The 25,914-nt window shown below is 41.0% G+C and overlaps 1 long non-coding RNA gene across 1 annotated transcript; it reads right to left on the bottom strand.

The window, feature by feature from the left end:
* Positions 1-17,141: 17,141 nt before the first annotated feature.
* Positions 17,142-25,439, bottom strand: LOC142663245 (uncharacterized). Its single transcript, XR_012851068.1, has 2 exons — positions 24,953-25,439; positions 17,142-18,990 (listed from the first exon to the last, which is right to left on the bottom strand). It is a non-coding gene; the product is annotated as an uncharacterized LOC142663245 (long non-coding RNA).
* Between the last annotated feature and the right edge of the window lie 475 nt (positions 25,440-25,914).

Genomic DNA, 25,914 nt, shown 5'->3' with positions numbered 1-25,914 from the left:
CAATGGTCAGGTCGAGAGGATCAATCAAATCATGGAGAACTACCTACGACACGTCATCTCCAGGCAGCATGATGACTGGGTGCAGCTTCTTCCTTGGGCTCGTACAATAACCATACTAGCCAGTCCACAAGAACTACACCATTCATCATCGTCTACGGCCAACACCCACAAATTCCTCTCCCAATGTCCGTTATGTCTGAGGTGCCCGCAGCTGATTCTGCTTTTAGGGACTTCCTGCAGATCTGGCAGCAGACCCGATCCTCCATTCTGCTGGCAGTCGACCGCATTAAATGTAAAACAGACACAATGAGAAGAGAATCTCCCCAGTTTCTTCCAAGTACCAAGGTCTGGCTGACCTCCAGAAATATCCGGCTAAGGGTGCCATCATACAAGTTTGCTCCCAGGTTCCTCGGACCCTTCGAGATCTTGCAACAGATCAACCCTGTCTCCTACAAGCTTCGGCTGCCTCCTACCCTCAAGATCCCTTACTCCTTCTATGTTTCCCTCCTGAAACCTGTGGTTCTGAACCACTACACCAAGATTCCTAGTCCTGCATTTGCTGCCAGTGGTACATCGGATACCTTCGAGGTTAAGGAGATCCTGGACACCAAGAGAGTAGGAGGAATAACTTTTTATTTGGTGGACTGGAGGGGGTTTGGTCCAGAAGAGAGGTCATGGGAGCCAGAGGAGAACCTCAATGCCCCTACACTCCTGAAGAAGTTTCTATCCCGCTCTGGTCCCAAGAAGAGGGGTCATAAGAGGGGGGATACTGTAACACCCATGGCCGTGGACCATCAGGATTACTCACCTCCTGACGGCCGCAGCCATGGATCAGTGAACACCGGCCCGCATCTCCTCCTCAGGAGACGCCAGCGCTCACTTCCTCTTTACTCTGCTGTGTCCCGTAGGGTGCGCGCACACACTCGTGCTTGTTTTAAAAGGGCCAGCACAGGCACCTGAATTAGTTATCAAATTAGCCCATGATCACCCTATAAGTAGGGCCCTGCCCCTTCCTGCATTGCCTGAGCGTTGTTGTCGTTTACCTATGTTCGTCTCTGCAAATGGTTCCTTAAGTATTTTCCAGTTCCCAGTGTCCCCGTTCCTGCTACCTTTATCCTGTGTCCCATGCTATCTTGGTCCAAGTGCCGTTTAGAGTTGGAGTTGTGTTGTGCTGTGTACTACGCCTTCCGGGTCAAACCACGCCTGGTGCCTGCCTGCTACCAAGGTCCCATCTGAGCCTATCTTCGCTACTGTCTGAAGTTACCACAGGTACACCTATCCGAACCATAGACTTTGACTTGGTATCCTGTTGGCCAGCTGCTATACCGTCAAGGCGGTACGGCCCAGTGGGTCCACGCACCCAATGTGACACATAATTTGGCAATTCTCAAATTATTGGTTCACAATTTCAGAGCCTCTGATGTGAAATAATAAAAGAAACCCCTGACAAGTGACCCCATTTTGGAATTTTCACCCCGAAGGTCTTTTCCATAAATGATTGCGCTGCAGTTATACATTTTGTGGTGATAATTTTAATCTTTCACTAGATATGCCATTTCAGTGGCAAATATGTTGTGCCCAGCTTGTGCCACTGGAGACACACATTGCAAAAAATATTAAAGGTGTTCTCCCAGGTATGGTGATGCCATGTTTGTGGAAGTAAACTTCTGTTTAGGCCCACATTAGGGTTCAGAAGTGAGGGAGCGCCATTTAGCTATTGGAGCGTGGATTTTGCTTGTTAGTAGATTTGTTTCGAGTTTTACTGGCATTTCAGTTTATAATGTGGGGGTACATGTAAGCTGGGCAGAGTACATCAGGGGTATAGTCAGGTGGTATAATAATGGGGTAAAATATGAATAAAATAATCCATAGATGTGTGTTACGCTGTTAAGCAATCCTTTCTGCACAGGCCGGTGTCGCACTGATAAATGGTGTCCTTTCTTATCCCCCTTTTGGTCCACACGCCGCACCTTTGCAGTTTGGGGAATTTTTCTTGGAAAGCATTGTCCTGGTATAATACGAGCACCCTCGCTTCCAGCAGATATGTTTGGGTCCTCCCCTTCCTGTAGCCCTAATTTTAGGGCCTTGATAAATCGCCTCTTGAAACAAAAGAAATGTTCCACTCGGGCCTGCATATCTGCATACTTTTTATTTCCTCACTTATTGGAGCCTTAAGTTATTATATTTTTTCATAAATGTACTGGTATGAGGGTTGTTTTTTTGCGGGACGAGCTGTAGTTATTATTGGTACCATTTTGGGGTACATGCGACTTTTTGATCACTTTTTAACCTTTTTTTTTTTTTTGGGATGCAAGTTGACCAAAAAACAGCAATTCTGGCATAGTTTTTTTTATTTTTTTATACAGCATTCACCATGTGCTATGTGCCGTAAATTACATGTTAACTTTATTCTGTGGGTCAGTACGATTCTGGCGATACCAAATTTATAGCACTTTTTTATGTTTTACAACTTGTACAATAAAATTACTTTTGTAAAAAGAATGTATTTTCCTGTCGCCATGTTGTAAGAGCCATAACTTTTTAATTTTTTACTCGACGAAGCTGTATGAGGGCTTAGTTATTGCGAGACGAGCAATAGTTTTCATAGGTACCATTTCTGGATACATGCGACTTTTTGTCACTTTTTATTTACATTTTTGGAAGACAAAGTGACCAAAAAAACAGCAATTCTGGCAATATTTTTTAGTTGTATTTTACGGTGTTCACTGCACGGGATAAATAATTATATAGTTCAGGTTGTTATGGACGTGGTGATACCAGATATGTATGGTTTTATTTTTATTTATTTTTTAAAATAAATTACTTGATAAGGAAAAAGGGCGATTGTGTTTTATTTTATTACTTGAAACTTATTTTATTTTTTTACAACTTTTATTTTTGTTTTTTACACTTTTCTCTAGTCCCACAAGGGGACTTGAAGGTCCAAATGTTTGATTAATGTTCTTATACATTGCACTACCTATGTAGTGCAATGTATTAGAACTGTCAGTTGTTCACTGACAGCAAGTCGATCAGGCTCCGCCTCCGGTCGGGGCCTAATCAGCTTCCGTAATGGCAGACAGGAGGCCATCGTTAGGCCTCTTGTTGCCATAGTAGCAGTCGGCAGCCTTGCCATCAAACCACTAAGATGCAGCGATCGCTTTCAATCGCTGCATCTAAGGGGTTAATGGCAGACATCGGTTCTATTGCCGGTTCCTGCCATTACAGCGGACACCCGCTGCTGATGACGCCGGCTCAGCTTCTGAGCAGGAAACTGAGCCGGCGCCATCTTGCCCATGGTACCTTAAGCATTTTAGGCCCCGCCTTTGAGCGGGATGTGGGAGGCCAGTATTAGGCCTCCGGTTGCCATTGCAGCTACCGGCAACCCAGCGATCACGTTGCTGGAGTGCCGGTGGCTAAAAACTCTTCACATGCTGCGATCTCTATTGAACACAGCATCTGAGGGGTTAATCAGCCAGATCGGAGGCCATCTCCGGTCCTGGACATTACATCAGGGTGCCAGCTGTAGTATCACCGCGCCGGAATGGTATGGTGCTTTTTTGGGAAGCCCTGCCCGACAGCGCCGTATATATACGGCGGATGTCGGGAAGGGGTTAAAGAGACTCTGTCACCAGTGTAGCAATTCCCTATCTCCTAACTAATCTAGTAGACGCTTTGCTGCTGATAACTACAGTGTGATTTGTTTTAACCCCTTAATGACCAGCCTATTTTGGACCTTAATCACCAAGCTACTTTTTACGTTTTTCAATTGTCGCATTCCAAGGGCTATAACCTTCTTATTTTTGCGTCGACATAGCTGTATAAGGTCTTGTTTTTTGCGGGATAAGTTGTATTTTTTAATAGCACCATTTTTAGGTACATATTATTTATTGATTAACTTTTATTAACTTTTTTGGGGGGGGGGGGAATAGAAAAAAATCTGAAATTTTGCCACCCTTTTTTGCGTCCTAAATCGACGCCGTTTACCGTGTGGTATAAATAAAACAATAACTTTATTCAGCAGGTTGTTACGATTGCAATGATACCAAATTTGTATCGTTTTTGTATGTTTTACTACTTTTACACAGTAAAAACGCTTTTTTTTCTAAATTATTTGTTTTTGTGTCTCCACATTTGAAGAGCCGTAACGTTTTTATTTTTTCGCCGATGCGGTTGTATGAGGGCTTTTTTTTTGCGGGACGACTTGTAGTTTTTATTGGTACCATTTTGGAGTAGATGCGACTTTTTGATCACTTTTTTTAAAGTCAGTATTCACAGAACACAGCAATTTTTCCATAGTTTTTTTATTATTTTTTTTACGGCGTTCACCGTGCAGGTTAAATAATGTAATAGATTTATAGTCGGGGTCGTTACGGACGCGGCGATACCAAATATTTGTAACTTTTTAACTTTATTTTGTTTTTTTAATAGTAAAGCATTTTGTAAGGGGAAAAGCTGGGTTTTTCATTTTTTTTCACATTTTTTTTTAAATTAACTTTGTTAAACTTTTTTTTCACTTTTTTACTAGTCCCATTAGGGGACTATAATATGCGATTCTGCGATCGCATTTATAATACACTGCAATACTTTTGTATTGCAGTGTATTACTGCCTGTCCGTTTAACACGGACAGGCATCTGCTAGGTCATGCCTGCGGCATGATCTAGCAGGCGTTCACTCCAGGCAGCCTGGGGGCCTTTATTAGACCCCCGGCTGCCATTAGAGACACAGACACTCGGCGATCGTATCGCCGGGTGTTGGTGCGAGAGAGAGGGAGCTCCCTCCCTCTCTCCAAAACCACTCAGATGCGGTGCTCGCTATTGTGCACCGCATCGGAGGGGTTAAACGTGTGAGATCGATACTAATATCGATCTCACACGGCAGAGATGGGACGCTCCCAGCCCTCAGCTGACTCTAGCAGCTGAGAGCAGGGAGATTTGACATCTCCCTGCTCTGTAAACTTATTCCGATGCCGCGACGTAAAAAGTCTATGGCATCGGACTAAGGCCCGTTAGTGACCGACGTAGAAACACGATGGGCCAGTCACTAACGGGTTAAGAAACGTTTATTATTTTAAAAGTTATGAGCTTTTTTCTAAATATGTAAATGTATATGCTTTTATTAGACAAGTGGGAGGTAACAGCAGCGATTCTCCAGAGGTGGAGCCTCCTCACAGCCTCTGACGCTGTCCTATCAGCATGAAGCTGCTTCACACAGTGTGAGAGACTGAGGCTGGAGGGAAGGGGGATCACTTCAAACAGCCATATATCGGGCTGTGGACCACTTAGAAAAGCGGTTCTGTTGACATATGAAAGAGGAGATTCTAGTCTTTCATATGACACCAGGATTGCAGTAGCTGTGATAAAACCGGAGATATCACCAGTTTAAAACACAGTCGGGAATAGAAGCTGTATACTATATGATCACACTGTATTGCTGGGCAGAGAAGGGGGAAAAGCTGTGTGCTGATTGGTCAGCGTTATACAGAAAACATTACACTGCGCAGAGTGAAAAGAAACAGTCACCTACAATTTGGCAAGTATAGCCACATTAGCATATTTCAAAAAATGCTCATAACTTTGCAAATAATAAACGTTTTTTTTAAAACAAATCACACTGTTGTTATCAGCATCATAGCACCTATTCGATTAGGTAGGAGATACATAGGGAATCCCTTTAATAACAACAAGCAGAGATCTTGAAAACCACGAGGAATTAAAACAGAAATGACATTAGAACATTTTATAAATTTTAATTATACAAAGAAATAACATTCACTTAGTGAAACCACACAACCCCTTTAAGACTGAGTCTGCACACAGTTTGGCAGTTACAGTCTCCAATGGGCTCACAGAGCAATTCACAGCACTGTGAAAGCCGGAGCACTGTAGGCTTAGCAAAGTCTCTGGTCACACTTGCAGGGCTTTCTCCATTCACGGAACACTCACCCCAGCAGACCCTCTTCGTAGACTTGTATTAATAGGCTGTGAAGAAAACCCCCCCCCCCCTTTTCCTGCAGTCCGACGTCTCTGATTTGTAACTAAGGATGGATTCACAGAGGGTGAACAGCAGATTACAGGAAGGGAGACACCTAGTGGCAGTAACTTCACACAGAATTTATCAATACCTATAAAGTCAGGACCAGACAGAAAACCTGTTTCAGCAAGAACATCCATATACGTCACTACTGGATATAGAATACCTATGAAGACATATATAGACAACAATACTAGAAGCATAAATAACCATAGTACAAGTAAAGCACTAACTAATATCAAAAAAAATATCTTTATTTGGAAAATATTTAAAAACATACATAAACCATCACATACAATATAAAACACATAATAAAAATGTGGTAGTGGTATCTAGGAGCAACAAATGTACCATATTATACATCCATGGAATCAAACAGTGTATTGTCAAGGTATTGACAATACTGTAACAAGAATACCTCAACAGTTAATGGTATACTAAATATGTACACACTGGACAAAAAATACAAATGACAGTGTCAGAGGGACTGATCCAAGATATAAAACATATATAAAGTCAGGATCAGATCCATGTCAAATACCAACCCATATTCTGCATGTCTGCACCTAAATGAGTCAACCACAGACCACACCAAGACACCCCGACATACGTTTCGCCGTCAGCTTTTTCAAGGGGTAAGGCCTCATGAACACGACCGTATTTTTTCCCACCCGTAAATACTGGCGTAAATACGAGTCCGGTGTCACACGTATTCCACCCGTTTTGCACCAGTATTTACGAACCCGTGCTCGTAAATATGGGTCCGGTGTCACACGTATTCCACCCGTATTTACGAGCACGTTTTTGGCGGCAAAATAGCACTGCACTAATCGGCAGCCCCTTCTCTCTATCAGTGCAGGATAGAGAGAAGGGACAGCCTTTTCTGTAATAAAAGTTAAAGAAATTCATACTTACCCGGCAGTCGTCTTGGTGACGCGTCCCTCTCTTCACATCCAGCCCGACATCCCTGGATGACGCCGCAGTCCATGTGACCGCTGCAGCCTGTGATTGACCTGTGATTGGCTGCAGCGGTCACATGGCCCGAAACGTCATCCAGGACGTCGGGCCGGATGTCGAGAGAGACGCGTCACCAAGGCAACGGGCGGGAGACCGGACTGGAGGAAGCAGGAAGTTGTCGGTAAGTATGAACGTCTTTTATTTTAATTTTTTACAGGTTTATACTGATCGGTAGTCACTGTCCAGGGTGCTGAAAGAGTTACTGCCGATCAGTTAACTCTTTCAGCTCCCTGGACAGTGACTATTTACTGACGTCGCTTAGCAACGCTGCCGTAATGACGGGTGCACACATGTAGCCACACGTCATTACGAGAGCTCCATAGACTTCTATGGACTGTCCGTGCCGTTATTACGGCCTGAAATAGGACATGTTCTATCTTTTTCAACGGCACGGGCACCTTCCCGTGAGAAAACGGGAAGGCACCCGTCGCCAATAGAAGTCTATGAGCCCGTTATTAGGGGTCGTAATTACGACCCGTAATAACGGGAGTTTTTACGGTCGTGTGCATGAGGCCTAATGGTAAGTGAGGAGTCCTGAGTATATATAGGAGGGAACGCTATCACATACTCCAATCAAAGGACGACATTCCTGCACATACAGGTGAAGTAAATGAACACTCAAGCACATGAGCCCAGAGTACCTTATTAATTCATCATGTGTGCACAGCAGAAAAGCACTGGATCATCAAGCAGCACCGAGGGGAGGGGAACATAGCGGAGCTCACATGACACTGAAGCAATCATTGCCATGTTGGAAAAGGGCAAGATTGCCCTGACTATAATGTTAATGCCGTACCAGCATAATCACATACCTAGAAAATCCTATTGGGGCATCTCATGTGCACGCGTATGGTCGCCATGTTCACATCACCCTGGAACAGCAGAGAGGCACTGCGTCATCAAGCGGTGCCAGGGGGAGGAGATCAGAGCGACACACACGCAACACATGAACTACATGGCCATATTAAGAAAGGGGCAGACATGCAGAATATGGGTTGGTATTTGACATGGATCTGATCCTGACTTTAGATATGTTTTATATCTTGGATCAGTCTCTCTGACACTGTCATTTGTATTTTTTGTCCAGTGTGTACATATTTAGTATACCGTTAACTGTTGAGGTATTCTTGTACAGTATTGTTAATACCTTGACAATACACTGATTCCATGGATGTATAATATGATACATTTGTTGCTCCTAGATACCACTACCACATTTTTATTATGTGTTGTTTTAGATTGTATGTGATGGTTTATGTATGTTTTTAAATATTTTCCAAATAAAGATATTTTTTTGATATTGGTTAGTGCTTTACTTGTACTATGGTTATTCACACAGAATTTGCATGGATAAAGCAACTATGTAAATGTTTACAGTAAGTAAATTACAAAGTTGATTTATGTCAGGTATACTATTAGATTAGCATACATTGTTTGAAAAGTTAGTATTCATTTTAAGCAGCCTTCTTCTGTCTAATACATTGCATGTAAATGCATGAGCTAATGAATTATATGGTTAACAATTACTGATGGATCGTTAGAGAGACGTAATGGGGTAATCTATGATGAGATATTGGAGAACAAGGTGCCCATATACTGTTCTTGCACAGGGACCCTCTTCTGTCTGTGTCCGCCCCTAATACACAGGGTGATGCTGGCAGAGCCCACTCCTCTCCAGAGACCTGTTTCAGATCTCCGCTGCAATGTCAGTCCCATGTGCTACTTCACTTGCCATCATTCTATATGCTCTTAATATACACACTTAACATCTCTCCGGAGGCGCAACAATGCACCTCCTTATATAGTCTTGCTGCACCCTAGCACGGAGTCCCTGTGGCGCCACTCTACTGCGTCCACACACATGACCAGAGATATCACCAGTCCCCGTGTTGGCCTGTACCTAACTCAAACATTGTAACTTTAAAAAGCAAAGCAACTGCAAATAAAAGCTTGTTAACACCTTGGCACAACACGTAAAACACAACATAGACGTCCAGTCAGCTTCACTGGTGCATTAAACAGTTCACGTGTGCAGCAACAAGAGGTCACTTTGAGTGCACTATTGTGTAAGCTTATGCTGAAGTACCCCCTTACAAGCTGATGGTGGGTGGATGTACGGCTGAAGGAGCATCCGGCTAGTATAATTTTTCCCACAGAAGCAATGCAGTAGAAATAAAGCATGACTTGCTTCCTATTGAACTCAATGGGCCATTAAGGAAGTAAAAGGATGATTCTTTTTTAGAAAGGTTCTCCACAATGGCTAATAAAAGTGGAGCCCCGAGTAGGACCCTTCCTCTATAACATCCAAATGCATATGCAGAGGGGCTGTGTAAAGAAGAAGTCACATTTATGCTCTAGTTTACCTGTATGTACAGTAATTGAGTTAAACCCATACCAAACTGTTTCCTGATCTAAGTGAGTGATCCTACCCAACCCAGTGAGTAAAACTTTTTACCTTAAGCAGCTGTCTTGGACTGGGTTCACACTTGCATTCATTTTTATCACTCTTGATCAATTTTTTTCATTATCAGTTTCTTTCTTGCAGGATCTGCCATCATTTTCTTTAATTTATTTTTTTAAGATCAATGGGTGACTATTGAAAAACTGATGACAAACAACAAAATCAGTCTTTTGCAAAATAAAAAAAAACATTCTGAAAAATAAATGGATAACAAAAAAAACACATAATAATCCTTATGTGTGAACCTAACCTAACCCATAGTTCAAGGCAATAGTTATTATCCTAGACTTCTCAGTCCTAGTTACCCTTCAAAAATGATAATAGAATACAAAACAGAAACATTTAAATCAATGGAAATAGAATAGCCACTTCCTTTTCATAGAATATGGGGGGGGGGGGGGGGATTACCACTCGGGTACCCTTTTTTTGAGCCAGAGCAGAGAACCTCGAATAGAGTATGGCCCCATTCATGCATGACATGGTTATCATGTAATGCTATATTTCTCCTGCAGAAATATATGGCTAGTGGCAGTTTGATCGCCGGGGGTGTCTGAAGCCAGACCCGCAGCAATCAGCTGATCACTGGGCCGACTTCAATTAGCAAAGGAGTTGTTGAAAGTAGACTCCCTCTTTCATGATGTCCATTGTAGTATCACCTTCTCAACTTTGTGATACAACCTCACTTACGCGTTACTGAAATGTGAACTTTTTTTTTTTGGTATGATTTTTCTAAATTATATTTTTAAAGCTTGTTAGAAACTATTTTCTGCATTATTCTTTTTAAAATTATGTGTTGCTCACAAAGTACTAAAATTTAGAAAGACATTTATATTGTTTAAAAGTACAAGCTTTGGACTGTCACAAAAAGCTCCCCAAAGACTTGATATGAAACATAGATGGCATTGTTTTACGAAAACACTACATATTATAATAACTATTATTTTTTTTTATCTCTTTCAATTTATTGTTATATTTCACTATTATTAAAATTTCATAACACATTTAAATATTTATTAATAACGGTTTTCTTTCAATGCCTTGCGCTTGGGAATAAATATACATCTTAGCATAGAGAACAGGATTACAGCCTAGAAATACTCAACTATTATTTTTTGTAATAAATAGAAAGAGCATAATATTGCCTTTCATTTAACATATTATATAACAATTTAAAAGGCTAATTGCTCAAATAAAGCAAGGCAGATGCATTGTTTCTATAGCGAATGCTGCATTAATCATCCCGGCTCCGTGTTTGGGCACCCTGTGGCTTGCAGAGTTATTATTAAAATAATTACTGAATTGTTACAGTTTTAAATAATTTGAGCGCACGAACAACAACAGCAGCAAACAGTGACCTTGAAGGTGCAGCAGCTCCGAGCACGGAAATATGAATCTTATACATTGCACGCAAATCCCTCGACGACTCCTTGACTTGCTGATATCTAGCAGTCACCTTAATGCTGACATTGTGTATGAGGTTTTATTTATTGACTGACGCCTCTTGCAAAGATCTCTATTTTCTAAATTGAGTGTATGCTGTCATAATCATCCTGTCACTTGGTGGTTTGTACAGACAGATCTATTTTGACATAATGGTGAGCTGAACTTACCATAATTATTCAATGTTACTTCTTTACACACAATGTCTTGTGGAGATTTTGTAAAGTTTAACTCAATAACCCGGCATGGCCAATTTGCCAGGATTTGCATACCATCTGTCATTGTTTTCCTGGAGGCTTTCTATTCCTGTAGAAAGAAAACTCCTATATGCTATGTTATATAGCAGCAAATATATATATATATATATATATATATATATATATATATATATATATATATATTATTCAAAAAATAGGCAGCACTCCACGGTAAATGTGAAAAAATCGGTACTTTTATTGCCCCCTGTGCAACGTTTCAGCTCTGACCTCTAGAGCCTTTCTCAAGCTTGAGAAAGGCTCTAGAGGACAGAGCTGAAACGTTGCACAGGGGGCAATAAAAGTACCCATTTTTTCACATTAACTGCGGAGTGCTGCCTATTTTTTGAATACTATGTAATTTGGAACGTGGTCGGTTCCTGAGGAATTGCACCCACTGTTTGCCGGTGCTGCTGGATCCATTTGTTTGTCTGTCTATATATATATATATATATATATATATATATATATATATATATATATATATATATATATATATATATATATATATATATACATATAAAGAAAGACGATTTGCAGCACTCCAATGTGAAAAAAGTGGTGGTTTATTCAATCCAAGAACAACAGCAACGTTTCAATCCTACAATAGGATCTTTATCAAGCCTAGTGACACATCTACTACAGGAAACTAATATAGGGTTGAGACTACTTAACATAATTAGTCTCATTATAATACAATCAAGTATACAGTGTTGAAAAACTCATATAATGCATGTTATAAGGTATCATTATAAAACACAAACATGATACAGAAAGTGCGAATGTGTATATATAACAGTGTAAGTGGCAATGTACAGTGACACAAACGTTAAAAACAACTGATTACAACATAATCATTTATGCCTCAGTGGTGTTAGAATCAATCGTCATAACCACACTCACCAACCAGAACTTCAGATACATCAGGTGAATCATTAGTATGTAAATTCGTAGGCATACATTGTAGCAAACCGCTGCACACCTAAAGTCATTAGACTTCAATACATACGTATAAAGCCAAGAGACGGAAGTGTATCGTCGATCAGTAGCGAGACGTATCGGACGCATCAAAATGATGTAATGCGCGTCAATGCGTTCCACTGAACTGGTCATGTGTGAAGCGGCTTCATAGGTTGCCAAGCAACTGATGCAACTATGTAACGGATAACTCATAACACGGCTGTGTCAGACAAAAAGTCTGTGTTGTAACCAAAACAAGTAAATTAATCAATGCTCCTCATGGTAAGGAATGGAGATATTAAAATAGTTTTGCAATATTATGTTATTATAGCAGCTTACTGTGAATGATCCACACGTTGGCACAGAGAGCTCTGTCCGCAATTAAGTATTCAGAGCGTCCTTCTACCTAGGGTTTTAGGAACCACATAGCATCGTCTTCACGTGCATAGGATGTCCCATCCCCCTCATCCGTGTAACGGACCAAGATTGTCGTATCAGCGACACCATTTCTCATAAAGCATATGTATATATTTTTTTTTTCACTTTTGAAAAAAAAAATCTTTTATATATAAATATCTCTACATCACTTAACACCACAGTAGGAGACTAGAAAAAATTCAATAAATAATAAATATCTTTATTGATATCATAAGACAAGATGAATATAGCACAGCCGTGTCAGGTATCCCTAATATCGTAATTTTACTATTAAAAATAAAGAAAGAGAGATTCCGAAATTCTGTTGGGAGTGGTATTTCGATCTAGAAAAATACAAAAATATAAAAATTAGTATTAATCACATATTGACAAGAAATTCATCATAAGAAATGCAAATACTAGTGTGTCATCATTCTTTATACTGGGGAGGACATCAAAGAACTCAAGGAGAGAGATATGTGAGCGTCATACAGCTAACCTATCTACAGCAAATTCAACATTAAGTCCAAATGGTTTCAATGTATTTAATTGGAATATCCACCTCAATTCTTTTTTATGTAATATCACATGACAATCGCCGCCTAATTGTAGTATAAGAACATGGTCCAGGATCATAAATCTTAGATCCCTCTCATTGTGACCATATTCCGAAAAATGCTTAGACACTGGTAAGTCAAGTTTCTTTTTGCGTATCGAGAAGCGATGATTATTTAACCGGGTTTTGAAAGCACAAGTTGTCTCCTCTACATATAGGAGGCCACAGGGACACCATAACACGTATATGACCCAATCCGAAACACAAGTGAAATTGTGTCTAATTTTAAATTGTTGTCCAGTAACTGGATGTTTAACTGGATGTATTGTGAGATCGTGGTCATGGATCAGCTCATCCAATGCCACCATATCAAGAGTAGTCATGTTTGGCTGTTTAAAACCCAATTCACATGTTTGGGTCCTAAGTGTAGCAATATCTTTCTGTACCAGTTCTCTAAAGGTTTCTCTTTACACTTCTATTAGTCATGTTAAAGGGCTTGATGCTGTGAGACGGAAATTAATGACTTCTAACTATGATAATAATTCATGCGAGTTCATTATGTCATTGGTAGAACTTATTTTGACTTCTAACTATTTTCTTTTTAAGGATAGTTATTATATCCAATTGAAAGGGACGGCCATGGGATCCAATATGGCTCCCACGTATGCCAATATTTTTATGGACAATATTGAGGAGATGTCAGTCTATGTATCCCACCACTTCTCACATGTTTTGAGGTGGTGGCGTTACATAGACGACATCTTCCTCATTTGGACTGATTCTGTCACTACACTAACTGATTTTCATCAATTTCTCAATTCCTTGGATGAGGATATTCAGTTTACTATGACACACTCTGTGGACAATATCCAATTTTTGGATGTTACAGTATTGATTGATAACAACACATTAAGAACTAAAATGTATACCAAAGAGACTGACCGGAATACTTTACTACGATTTGACAGTTGTCATCCGAGGAATATGGTCAGGTCCTTGCCCTATAGCCAGATGATTAGGGCCAAACGTAACACTGACAGACAGGAAGATCTTGATACATCTTTAGATATTATGATGGGCAATTTTCTTCAAAGAGGCTACCCTAAAGCACTACTATGTACACATAGAAATAAGATTGACAATACAGCGAGGGATAGCTTGCTACAACCTAAAAAAGCTCTAGTGGGTGGAAAACGGAAACATATTCCATTCATTTCAACTTACAATGATATAAGTGGGGATATCTCTAAGATTATGAACAGACATTGGCCAATTATTAGCAAGAGCTTTGGACACATTGATGAATTGAATAATAATCCTCTTATGTCTTATAGACGTTCACAAAATCTTCGCGATAGACTGGTGAAAACCAGAGTGTCAGATCAAAAGAAAGTATCACAATCAATCTTTAAACCCCTGAAACCGGGTAATATTCCGTGTTACAGATGCGTCAACTGCACTTTGATGTGCAAGGGTGATTCCTTTAAACATCCAGTTACTGGACAACAATTTCAAATTAGACACAATTTCACTTGTGATTCGGATTGGGTCATATACGTGTTATGGTGTCCCTGTGGCCTCCTATATGTAGGGGAGACAACTTGTGCTTTCAAAACCCGGTTAAATAATCATCGCTTCTCGATACGCAAAAAGAAACTTGACTTACCAGTGTCTAAGCATTTTTCGGAATATGGTCACAATGAGAGGGATCTAAGATTTATGATCCTGGACCATGTTCCTATACTACAATTAGGCGGCGATCGTCATGTGATATTACATAAAAAAGAATTGAGGTGGATATTCCAATTAAATACATTGAAACCATTTGGACTTAATGTTGAATTTGCTGTAGATAGGTTAGCTGTATGACGCTCACATATCTCTCCTTGAGTTCTTTGATGTCCTCCCTAGTATAAAGAATGATGACACACTAGTATTTGCATTTCTTATGATGAATTTCTTGTCAATATGTGATTAATACTAATTTTTATATTTTTGTATTTTTCTAGATCTAAATACCACTCCCAACAGAATTTCGGAATCTCTCTTTCTTTATTTTTAATAGTAAAATTACGATATTAGGGATACCTGACACGGCTGTGCTATATTCATCTTGTCTTATGATATCAATAAAGATATTTATTATTTATTGAATTTTTTCTAGTCTCCTACTGTGGTGTTAAGTGATGTAGAGATATTTATATATAAAAGATTTTTTTTTTCAAAAGTGAAAAAAAAAATATATACATATGCTTTATGAGAAATGGTGTCGCTGATACGACAATCTTGGTCCGTTACACGGATGAGGGGGATGGGACATCCTATGCACGTGAAGACGATGCTATGTGGTTCCTAAAACCCTAGGTAGAAGGACGCTCTGAATACTTAATTGCGGACAGAGCTCTCTGTGCCAACGTGTGGATCATTCACAGTAAGCTGCTATAATAACATAATATTCCAAAACTATTTTAATATCTCCATTCCTTACCATGAGGAGCATTGATTAATTTACTTGTTTTGGTTACAACACAGACTTTTTGTCTGACACAGCCGTGTTATGAGTTATCCGTTACATAGTTGCATCAGTTGCTTGGCAACCTATGAAGCCGCTTCACACATGACCAGTTCAGTGGAACGCATTGACGCGCATTACATCATTTTGATGCGTCCGATACGTCTCGCTACTGATCGACGATACACTTCCGTCTCTTGGCTTTATACGTATGTATTGAAGTCTAATGACTTTAGGTGTGCAGCGGTTTGCTACAATGTATGCCTACGAATTTACATACTAATGATTCACCTGATGTATCTGAAGTTCTGGTTGGTGAGTGTGGTTATGACGATTGATTCTAACACCACTGAGGCATAAATGATTATGTTGTAATCAGTTGTTTTTAACGTTTGTGTCACTGTACATTGTCACCTACACTGTTATATATACACATTCACACTTTCTGTATCATGTTTGTGTTTTATAATGATACCTTATAACATGCATTATATGAGTTTTTCAACACTGTATACTTGATTGTATTATAATGAGACTAATTATGTTAAGTAGTCTCAACCCTATATTAGTTTTGTCGAAGAAACCCCTTCCAGGTAGCACCTTTTGGGATGGGTGCTCTAATGGGCTCCCTCTGCTTTGTCAGGTGGTATTCAAATATGGTAATTGAAGTATCAGCAGTGCACCGGGAGATCAATAAAGACAATAGCAATCTGTCGTCTCAATCAATATTCTCATTTATTATCAAGATACATAGGTTAATATACTCTCAGGGCGTACCCTCTAACCAGGGTGTTACCTCTCATGGAACAACCAATCATAACATTTTACACGTAGACTGAAAATACGTCATAGAGTACCTTCCCACTGAGGTCACGTGATCTTTCTAACACCTGCAAATCCTGGCCTACAAACAATAGAAATGTAGGAGGTTTTCATAAGGCTATGTGATGATTTCATATATGTGTGTGAAATACTGAGATCAAGAATTAATTGGAAATATAATGATTATTTCAGGCCTAGGCGTTCTGCCAGACTCCTATCTACCAGTATTGAAGGCCACGAAAAAGAACACAAAGTAATAACTTATTCCCTTGTGATTCAAGCAGTACCAGAAAGAGATCATTACAAAATGGAGAATACATATCTTCATAATCCGGCATCCTGCTTGATAATTCATAGTGTAGTTTAATACAGAGAACATAAGCAATTTGACCATCCATCACAAACCCCCCTTTTTCTCATATTAAAATACAGAGATTAAAAATTATCTGATTATAAACTTCAAACAAAATACTGAATAGGGCCACTACTAATAATATAATGCGATCACCAAGTTCAGGTTTGGGTATAGGGTCCCGTCAGTGCGTTGACAAGTCCCGTAGTTGCTTGTCTGCACAGCTGCTTGGATTTGTTGGACCCTACCTTTGTCAATATTTTTTATGGTGATAACAATAACAACATGCCCTGTATAAAAGTCCTAACATGTATATAAGATATAAATGGCAAAGCTTTAATAAATGAACACACTTAGTGTTACATGGTGGGGTGTTCACCCATTCACCAGGTTCTGGCCTTGTGCATAAAATCCCTGTGACATAGGGTATTGTTGATTAAAAGGTTTCGGCTTATGATAGACAATTTTCTTAGCCTTCTTACATAGCATAGGTATCAGACATGCTACTAATTTAACAAAAACGTATATAATCAATATTATGAGTAATATATGTAAAGCGCCTTGCATGAGTCCTGCAGCCCATCCCCCAATGCCTCTGAACCATGAGGTCGGGTTCAGCCATGACAACCAGTCTGGCCAATCTAGGTTCCAATCTTCTTCAGAATTGGCTTTCCTAAATTCCTCCTTTAATTGCTGTGCTTGTTCAATATCATGTTTAATCTGTACTGTCCCTTGGGGATCTATATAATGACAGCATGCAGGACCCACTATCTGGCACATACCCCCTTGACTTGCAGTTAAATAATCTAGTACAAGTGTATGTTGGTTAGTAACAGTAATAAGCTGTCGGGTAAATACTGAAGAAACATTTAAAGCATCAAATATTAATTCGGTAATATTGTCAAACAACTCTGCTAGTTTTTCTATGTTATGTGCATTTCTAATTGGTCCTCCAAAAATGGATAGAGCATATCCTAACTTGGTGTGCCAAGGTAAGTGTACCAATGGGTGGGCTTTTTGCTTTCCCTCCCTTTTGTACAGCATATGTTTTGGTACTTTATCATAAGAAAGTGCATCCTTGTCCCATGTCCAGGTAGCAGACTGTAACCTAGCTAGGGTACAGATACCTGTGGTAGTCTGCGGGATCCATTTATATGCATTATGTCCACACACTATATATATCATGGGGAAGGTCAAACCATTGCATACTTCCTAGGGTTAACATATGAGCAAAATGAACTAAGGGAAAAGACTGCTGTAATACACACCAAGGACAATTTGTTCCCAAAGACCCATGGTATACTCCTGTGCATCCACAATACATAGTTTCATTTCCTTGTAAGTCTGTTTCTTCCATATACCCTGGATAACGTTTACAATCAGTCTTACTTCCTGAAGGGAAGAAATGGCCATATTCCCAACTACCATTATGTATGTACCGTTCTACCAGACTTGGTCTAAATACATCTGAGGTCTGTTGGGTTTTATTGAAGCTTATCTTTATGCCTTTTATGGGGATCTCACCTAGTGTCAGTGTTTTAGTGACATTTTTAGGGACCCATTTTCCATTTTCCTTTTGTGTGAGAATCAGTGCCTTACCAGGTATCAGGGTTAGATTTACCTGCCATCAGGGATCCTCCATCCATTCTGCTATGGGTAAGGGCACACTGGTATTAGACCATGTATACCTTTTTGTGTTATCCTTTACCTTTGAGGGATCCCAACATGTAGTGTTAAGAAGTTCTTTCTCACTAAGGGGCACAGCCATGTATGGCATGGATTTTGAACTTATAGGACTGTGTGTACATATCCAACAATCAGATAAGTTTGTTAATGCTGTTATAATTTGATGATGTTTTATGAATTTATTGTCCACTTCCTCCTTGAGAACTTGAGTCATCGTCCCCACGAGGGGCAACATCAACACCAACCCTGCCAAGGGCAACATCATCGATCGAGGCGACGTCTTCTGGGCTGATAACCTTTTTGCAATGGCTTGCATGTATCCAATTGGCTCGTCCTTGGAGCTTCACTGATGTGGCGGTGACCAGCTGTACTTCTACTGGTTGGCTGTACCTTGGTTCCAGACTGCTCCTGTTGTGTATCTTTGTTACCACCCAGTCTCCAGGTTGTAGTGAGTGGGTACCTGAAAGAAAGTTTGGATCTGGAATAGAAGAAAGGATTAGTTTATGTGTCCTCTCCAGTTGCTTGTGTAGGGCAGCCAAGTATGTGGTCATATTGTCATAATGCTTTTGTAACTGCTGAGGAAAATACAGTCCTGTCTTTGGCATATTTCCAAACAATATTTCATAGGGAGAAAGTTTATCCTTCCCTCTTGGTGTGGTTCTTACAGAGTATAAAGCCAGGGGTAGACATTGTGTCCACGGTAAAGAAGTTTCATTCATGGCCTTTTGGATTTTTAATTTCAAAGTTCCATTTAGTCTTTCTACCTTACCACTGCTTTGTGGGTGATAGGGAGTATGAAATGCTTGTTCTATCCCAAGGCTTTTTAATATGTTCCTCAATAGTTCTTGGGTAAAGTGAGTACCTCTGTCACTTTCAATTGTCTCTGGTACTCCATAGCGGCACACTACCTCAGCTATCAGTTTCTTTGCTGTGGTATCTGCATTTGCTTTAGCCACTGGAAAAGCTTCTGGCCATCCTGAAAATAAATCAGTGCAAACAAGTACATATTGGTACATTCCCACCTTAGGTAGTTGTATGTAGTCCACCTGTAATCGCTGAAAGGGGTAGTAGGACTTAGGAGTGTGTTTAGCTGGTGTTTTGGTGGTTTTACCAGGGTTGTGTTGTGCACATGTCATGCAGCCCTCTGTATATTTGGCTGCTGCATTTTGAAAACCTGGAGCATGCCATGTCTGTAACACTAGCTGGCTCATAGCTCCCTTTGAACAGTGTGTTTTCCCATGGGCTAGGGCACACATCATTGGATACAGTGCTCTTGGCAGGCAAACCTTAGAATTAAGATGCCTCAACTGTCCTAGACCTATTGCTGCACCTCTCTCCTCCCACTCTGCTTGCTCTTGAGGGGCTGCTTGGTCCTGGAAAGCACGCAACAGGGTCTCTGTGATGGGTTGTAAAACAGGCTTCACAATCATCAGAGGGAGAGCAGCAGCGTCCTTTGCCGCTGCATCCGCAGCCTCATTCCCTTTTGATAGGAGATCACTGTCATTAGTGTGTGCCTGTACTTTGACTATAGCTGCTTGGTCTGGCATGTGCAGTGATTCTAAAAGTTCTTCTACTGCTTTTGCATTCTTTATAGGTTTACCTGCCGAGGTCAAGAACCCTCTGGCTCTCCATATTGTCCCAAAGTCATGTGCAACTCCAAAGGCATATCTGGAGTCAGTGTATATGTTGACACGATGTCCCTTACCCAATTTACACGCCTCAGCGAGTGCTTTTAGTTCTGCCTCCTGAGCTGAGCTGCTGGAGGGTAGGGACTGTTGTATGACGGCCTTACCATTGTGGACCACGGCATATCCCCGGTGAGGAAATGTCCTTTGTCTTCGCTCCAATATCGAGATCCATCTACAAAATACTCAGCATAAGGGTTAATCAGAGCAACATCAAATATACTGTTTATGCCGTTTGATTCCATATCCACTAGGCTTTGACAGTCATGTTCATGTTCAAAATTAAATAGTTCATCATCAGTGGATAGTTGAAAAATAAGGGGGTGTCCATGTCCCTGTCCCCCCACTCCTCCCTCCTTTTGTTCAGAATCTAGGGGCAGGAGTGTAGCTGGATTCAGAACAACACAACGTTTGATAGTCACATTAGGGGACAGAAGAGTAAGTTCAATTTTAGTAAGTCTTGCAACTGATAAGTGTTTTGTCTTGACTGTGTTCATCATTTCTTGCACTGCGTGTGGGACTTGCACAATAATGTCATGTTGGAGTACAATGTCTGTTGCTTTATCAACTAAAGCTGCTGCTGCTGAGACAGCGCGTATACAGGTCGGGGATCCTAGTACAATGGGATCCAGAGCAAGGGAGTAATAAGCAAGAGGTCGCATCTTGCCTCCATGATCTTGGGCTAATACTCCAGAGGCATGGCCTGCCTGTTCATGGCAGAACAGAGTAAATGGCTTATTGTAGTCAGGGAGTCCCAGTGCTGGCCTTGTAGTCAGTGACAGTTTCAGGGAGTGAAAATTGTCAATTGCCTCAGGTGACAGTACAAATGGGTCAGAGGTGAGACAGTCATATAATGGTTGCATCATAGCAGAGGCATCCCTGATCCAGGCTCTGCAGTACCCTATTAAACCCAGGAAAGTCCTCAATTGTTTAGGGTTTCTAGGGACTGGGTGTTTCTGTATGATTTCCAGCCTGTCAGGAGTTAAGTGTTTCATACCTTGGGAAATACAGTGACCAAGGAAAACCACTGTTTTGGCACATAATTGCAGCTTGTGCTTGCTCGCTTTACAGCCAACTTCTTCTAGGAACATTAATAGTGATTTAGAATCTGTTTCACTGTTCTCCAGACTCTCACTACAAAGTAACAAATCATCTACATATTGTAGTAGAACTGAGGACTGATTGGGGGGCTGCCAGGTGTCCAGAATATCTTTCATGGTACGTGAGAAGATATCAGGGGAGTTTGCGGCGCCCTGTGGCAGCACTACCCAAGCATACTGTCTTCCCCTATGTGTAAATGCAAAATACTGCTGCCACTCTTTATCCAGCGGGATGGAGAAGAAAGCATTGGCTAGGTCTGTAACTGTGAAATAGACTGCAGTGCCGGGGACCTGGTTGAGCAGGGTATGTGGGTTAGGCACTTGTGGTGTATTAATTATTGTCACAGCATTCACAGCCCGTAGGTCATGTACCATCCGGTACTGTACAGGTTGACCGGGCAGTGTCTTTTTCTTTACTGGGTAAAGAGGAGTGTTGAAAGGCGAGATTATGGGCACTATGAGATTGTTTTCCAGTAAGGAGTTAATATCCTTTTCTATAGCAGCGTCTTGCTGTGGACTCAGAGGATATTGCTTTATACATACAGGACGGTTCTGCATGTCTGGTTTTAAATTTACTCGTACAGGCGGCACATTTAAAACTCCTACATCCATCTTATCTTGTGCCCATAGTTTTTCTGGGATGTCTGCCAACCAAAGGGGAGGGGTACTGGGGGCTTTTTCAGTGTCCAGCATACTTGCCATACTAAGGAGTTTGCATAGCAGGGACTCTGGAATGGCAGAGGTTAATGTAGGTGTGCCAGAAGAAAAGTCCAATGCTGCTCCCAGGGCACTGAGTACATCTGTCCCCAATAAATTGTAGGGAGTGTGTGGTGACACTAACACACGGGAGACAATTGATTGTGTGTCATGTATATTCAGTCGCATTGGTTTTGTTAACTGTAACTGAAATGATGTTCCCTCCACCCCTTCACAATCTATATAGTCTGGTGATAGCAACTCTGCCGGTACATATTTGGTTTGTAATACAGTTCTGGCTGCCCCTGTGTCTACTAGAAAAGAGGTATTTTCCCCTGTGGGTAAAGTAACAGGCACCATCAATGATGGACCTGTCGGGGGGAGCACTGGGCAGAGGGAGACATCAGGGTTGCCAGTTTCCTATGCAGCAATCAAAGAATTGGGAGGCTCAACTGGACGGGAGGGACATCGGGCTGAATAATGACCCTTCTTATCACAATTCCAGCATGTAAAATGGCTAAGATCCCTTCTCTGGGTTCTCAAAGTGTCTTTTTGTTCCCTGCCTCTTCCTCTATAGCCCCCCTTTTGTTGCATCGGGGCGAGACGGGTTCTTTTAGCAGCTTCTTGTACTGCCGGCTTAAGACCGGACATAAAAGTTATTTTTAGTAGGCGCAAGTCTTTTGCATCACCTTCTTCATACCCGTGATCTAACCACTGCTGCTGTAAAGTTGTGGCATAATCAGGGACTGACTGTTTAACATCTTGGGAAAATGACATAAAACTATCAGTTTGTTCCTGTTGAGTAGCATCTACCCAGGGCTGCATAGCGTTCAGGTATTCTAGTCCTGATTGCTCATTGGTTTTATTTGCTGGTACGGGATTTGTAATAGCAGCTTGAATTTGATTTTTGAGCACTTCCCCTCCCTTTGTTTCTACCAGGCTCTCCATATCTGACCATGTAGCACGGTAAGCTAGATGTACTGCTCGCAGCTTTCTATGGAAAGCGCTGGGTGTTTTCCGTGGGTCTGGGAGTGTGTTACATACAGCTAGTAAATCAGCCGGGCTCCAGGGGCGATACACAGTGGCTTCATGTGACTGGATTTCCCCTACTGCCCCAGGTACTGGTTGCCCGTCTGCATCTACTGGTTTTGGTCCCCTGTGTGTATGGATACTTGATACTAACGGAAACAATCTAGTGGGGCGCTGCGTACCACAACTGACACAATATCCTGCAGTGAGGGGGTTCTGCTGCCCACAGTGTGGACATGTCCAGCAGCTGCCTTTCTTGCTATTTTCAGGATAAGGAGATGGCGCAGTTGCTGCTGTGGGGCTGTTTGGCAGTTGTAAAGGGGTTAACACATTAGTGAGGAGCTTTTCACTTAAAGGGTCATATAAATCATACATTATTCCATGATTTGCTTCCATACTCTTATGTTCTGTGTTACTCACTCTCTGTGCTACCTCATACCACATTTGGGCTTTTTCCACCATGTTATTGTCTTTCAACCATCCAACACAATTTGTCATAAATCTTTTCCAATCACATTCTGCTAACGTTCCATAGGATCCAACTCCCATCATTTTAAACATTATTTTACAATCCTTCACAGCCTCAGATCCTTTTGCTCTTTCTACTATTTTGATGGCAGAGACCCACGTCTCAGGGCTGTCCCGCATTTTTGTCTTACTATTTTCTGACCCCATGGCCAGAGGGCGTAGGGTAGTCTCTGGAAAACTCCCCAGCTCCAAACAGACAGGCCTTAGTCTGTTGACAGATATCTCAGACAATCTATCTTACAGTTTCAGAAAGACTATCAATATCAAAAGTCGTTCCTTCAGACTATTCTAGAAGTGGGATATCCTTTTCTCTGATCCCTCACTGTTTTGAACATCAAGAACAGACAAAATGCTGCCAATCCACAAATTACAAGAGCAAATCCTTCAACACAATCTACATTCATCAACTTCCATTGATTCAAGCAGGAGTTGGTCACATTCATTTCAAACTTCTACAAACCCTTCGTCTCTTTCACTTATGCAGAACACTTGCTGCCGGGGTGTGTCTTTCGGTTCATACAGCCTGTGATGTAACATATATCCCAAACTCTTTCCTCTAGCACTTTGCAATGGTTTCACATGCAAATTATATTTGGTAACATATATATATTATCCTCCCCGCTCAGCCGTTCACTCTGTGGGTTGTAGTTTAGGGGCCTGTTATGTATGTTGGTGATGATTTCTTTAGGGGCTCTGGGTCTGAGCCAATACCAATGTTCTTCACTGTAATTACTACTACGACACAGGTGGCACCTGGGATAAGTGTCATGGTCATTCAATGAATACAGGATGTTATATTACAACGGTATTCAATCCAGCGGTCTGATGTTATACTACTACAGACTTAATTACTTGGATGTTATTTTACATCAAAGTGTATATGCCGGATTATCATGTGCTAGAAATCAGTCTGTACTGATTCCCACCTTATGCCAGTCTGGCAATGCATACAACTGGTTTATGGACCCTTGCACACAATATCACTGTTTGGCAATGAGCCAGGAAAATATAAATGATTTTCTAATACAGTATTCAAAGTTTTCCCTATTGCACTGGGTAATGGTATTGAGTGCAAATTCAATATAGACACAATTGCTCCTCCTTGCACTGAGTGGATATCGTCTTCTATGAAGTGGATATTATTACTGGGCTGGGAGCCATACAGTTTCAACCATTTGATATGTACGTCTTCTCACAGATGTATTCAACATCACACTACACACACATTCATCACACTTGTCACATACACCCCCATGTAAATCCATTTAACCACACTACCATCCTGACAAAGGACCTGATTATTACGGGACCCCTTTGTAGAGACTTACATATACAAAGTACGTTTCCAGGGACTTAACAGAGTGGCTTAAACAAATGGTGTAACATAAAGTCTGTTACTTACCGCGCGGTTTTGGTTTCAGTGACTCCCCAGGTCCTTCCAGATTAGTGGACTTTGCACAAAATTCTCATTAGGAGGTCCCGGGCTGTTCGGCACCATAACTGTCGAAGAAACCCCTTCCAGGTAGCACCTTTTGGGATGGGTGCTCTAATGGGCTCCCTCTGCTTTGTCAGGTGGTATTCAAATATGGTAATTGAAGTATCAGCAGTGCACCGGGAGATCAATAAAGACAATAGCAATCTGTCGTCTCAATCAATATTCTCATTTATTATCAAGATACATAGGTTAATATACCCTCAGGGCGTACCCTCTAACCAGGGTGTTACCTCTCATGGAACAACCAATCATAACATTTTACACGTAGACTGAAAATATGTCATAGGGTACCTTCCCACTGAGGTCACGTGATCTTTCTAACACCTGCAAATCCTGGCCTACAAACAATAGAAATGTAGGAGGTTTTCATAAGGCTATGTGATGATTTCATATATGTGTGTGTGAAATACTGAGATCAAGAATTAATTGGAAATATAATGATTATTTCAGGTCTAGGCGTTCTGCCAGACTCCTATCTACCAGTATTGAAGGCCACGAAAAAGAACACAAAGTAATAACTTATTCCCTTGTGATTCAAGCAGTACCAGAAAGAGATCATTACAAAATGGAGAATACATATCTTCATAATCCGGCATCCTGCTTGATAATTCATAGTGTAGTTTAATACAGAGAACATAAGCAATTTGACCATCCATCACAGTTTCCTGTAGTAGATGTGTCACTAGGCTTGATAAAGATCCTATTGTAGGATTGAAACGTTGCTGTTGTTCTTGGATTGAATAAACCACCACTTTTTTTCACATTGGAGTGCTGCAAATCGTCTTTCTTTATATACCAATACACGTCCGAGGATCGGGACGTTTTGCTGGGCACCTGATCGATTGATTCCGTGTGAGTGCTGCTGCTTT

Source organism: Rhinoderma darwinii, chromosome 11 (genome assembly GCF_050947455.1).
Source record: "Rhinoderma darwinii isolate aRhiDar2 chromosome 11, aRhiDar2.hap1, whole genome shotgun sequence".
Taxonomy (NCBI): domain Eukaryota; kingdom Metazoa; phylum Chordata; class Amphibia; order Anura; family Rhinodermatidae; genus Rhinoderma; species Rhinoderma darwinii.
The sequence above is the reverse complement of the archived record's forward strand: the minus strand, read 5'-3'. Positions and strand labels throughout refer to the sequence as shown.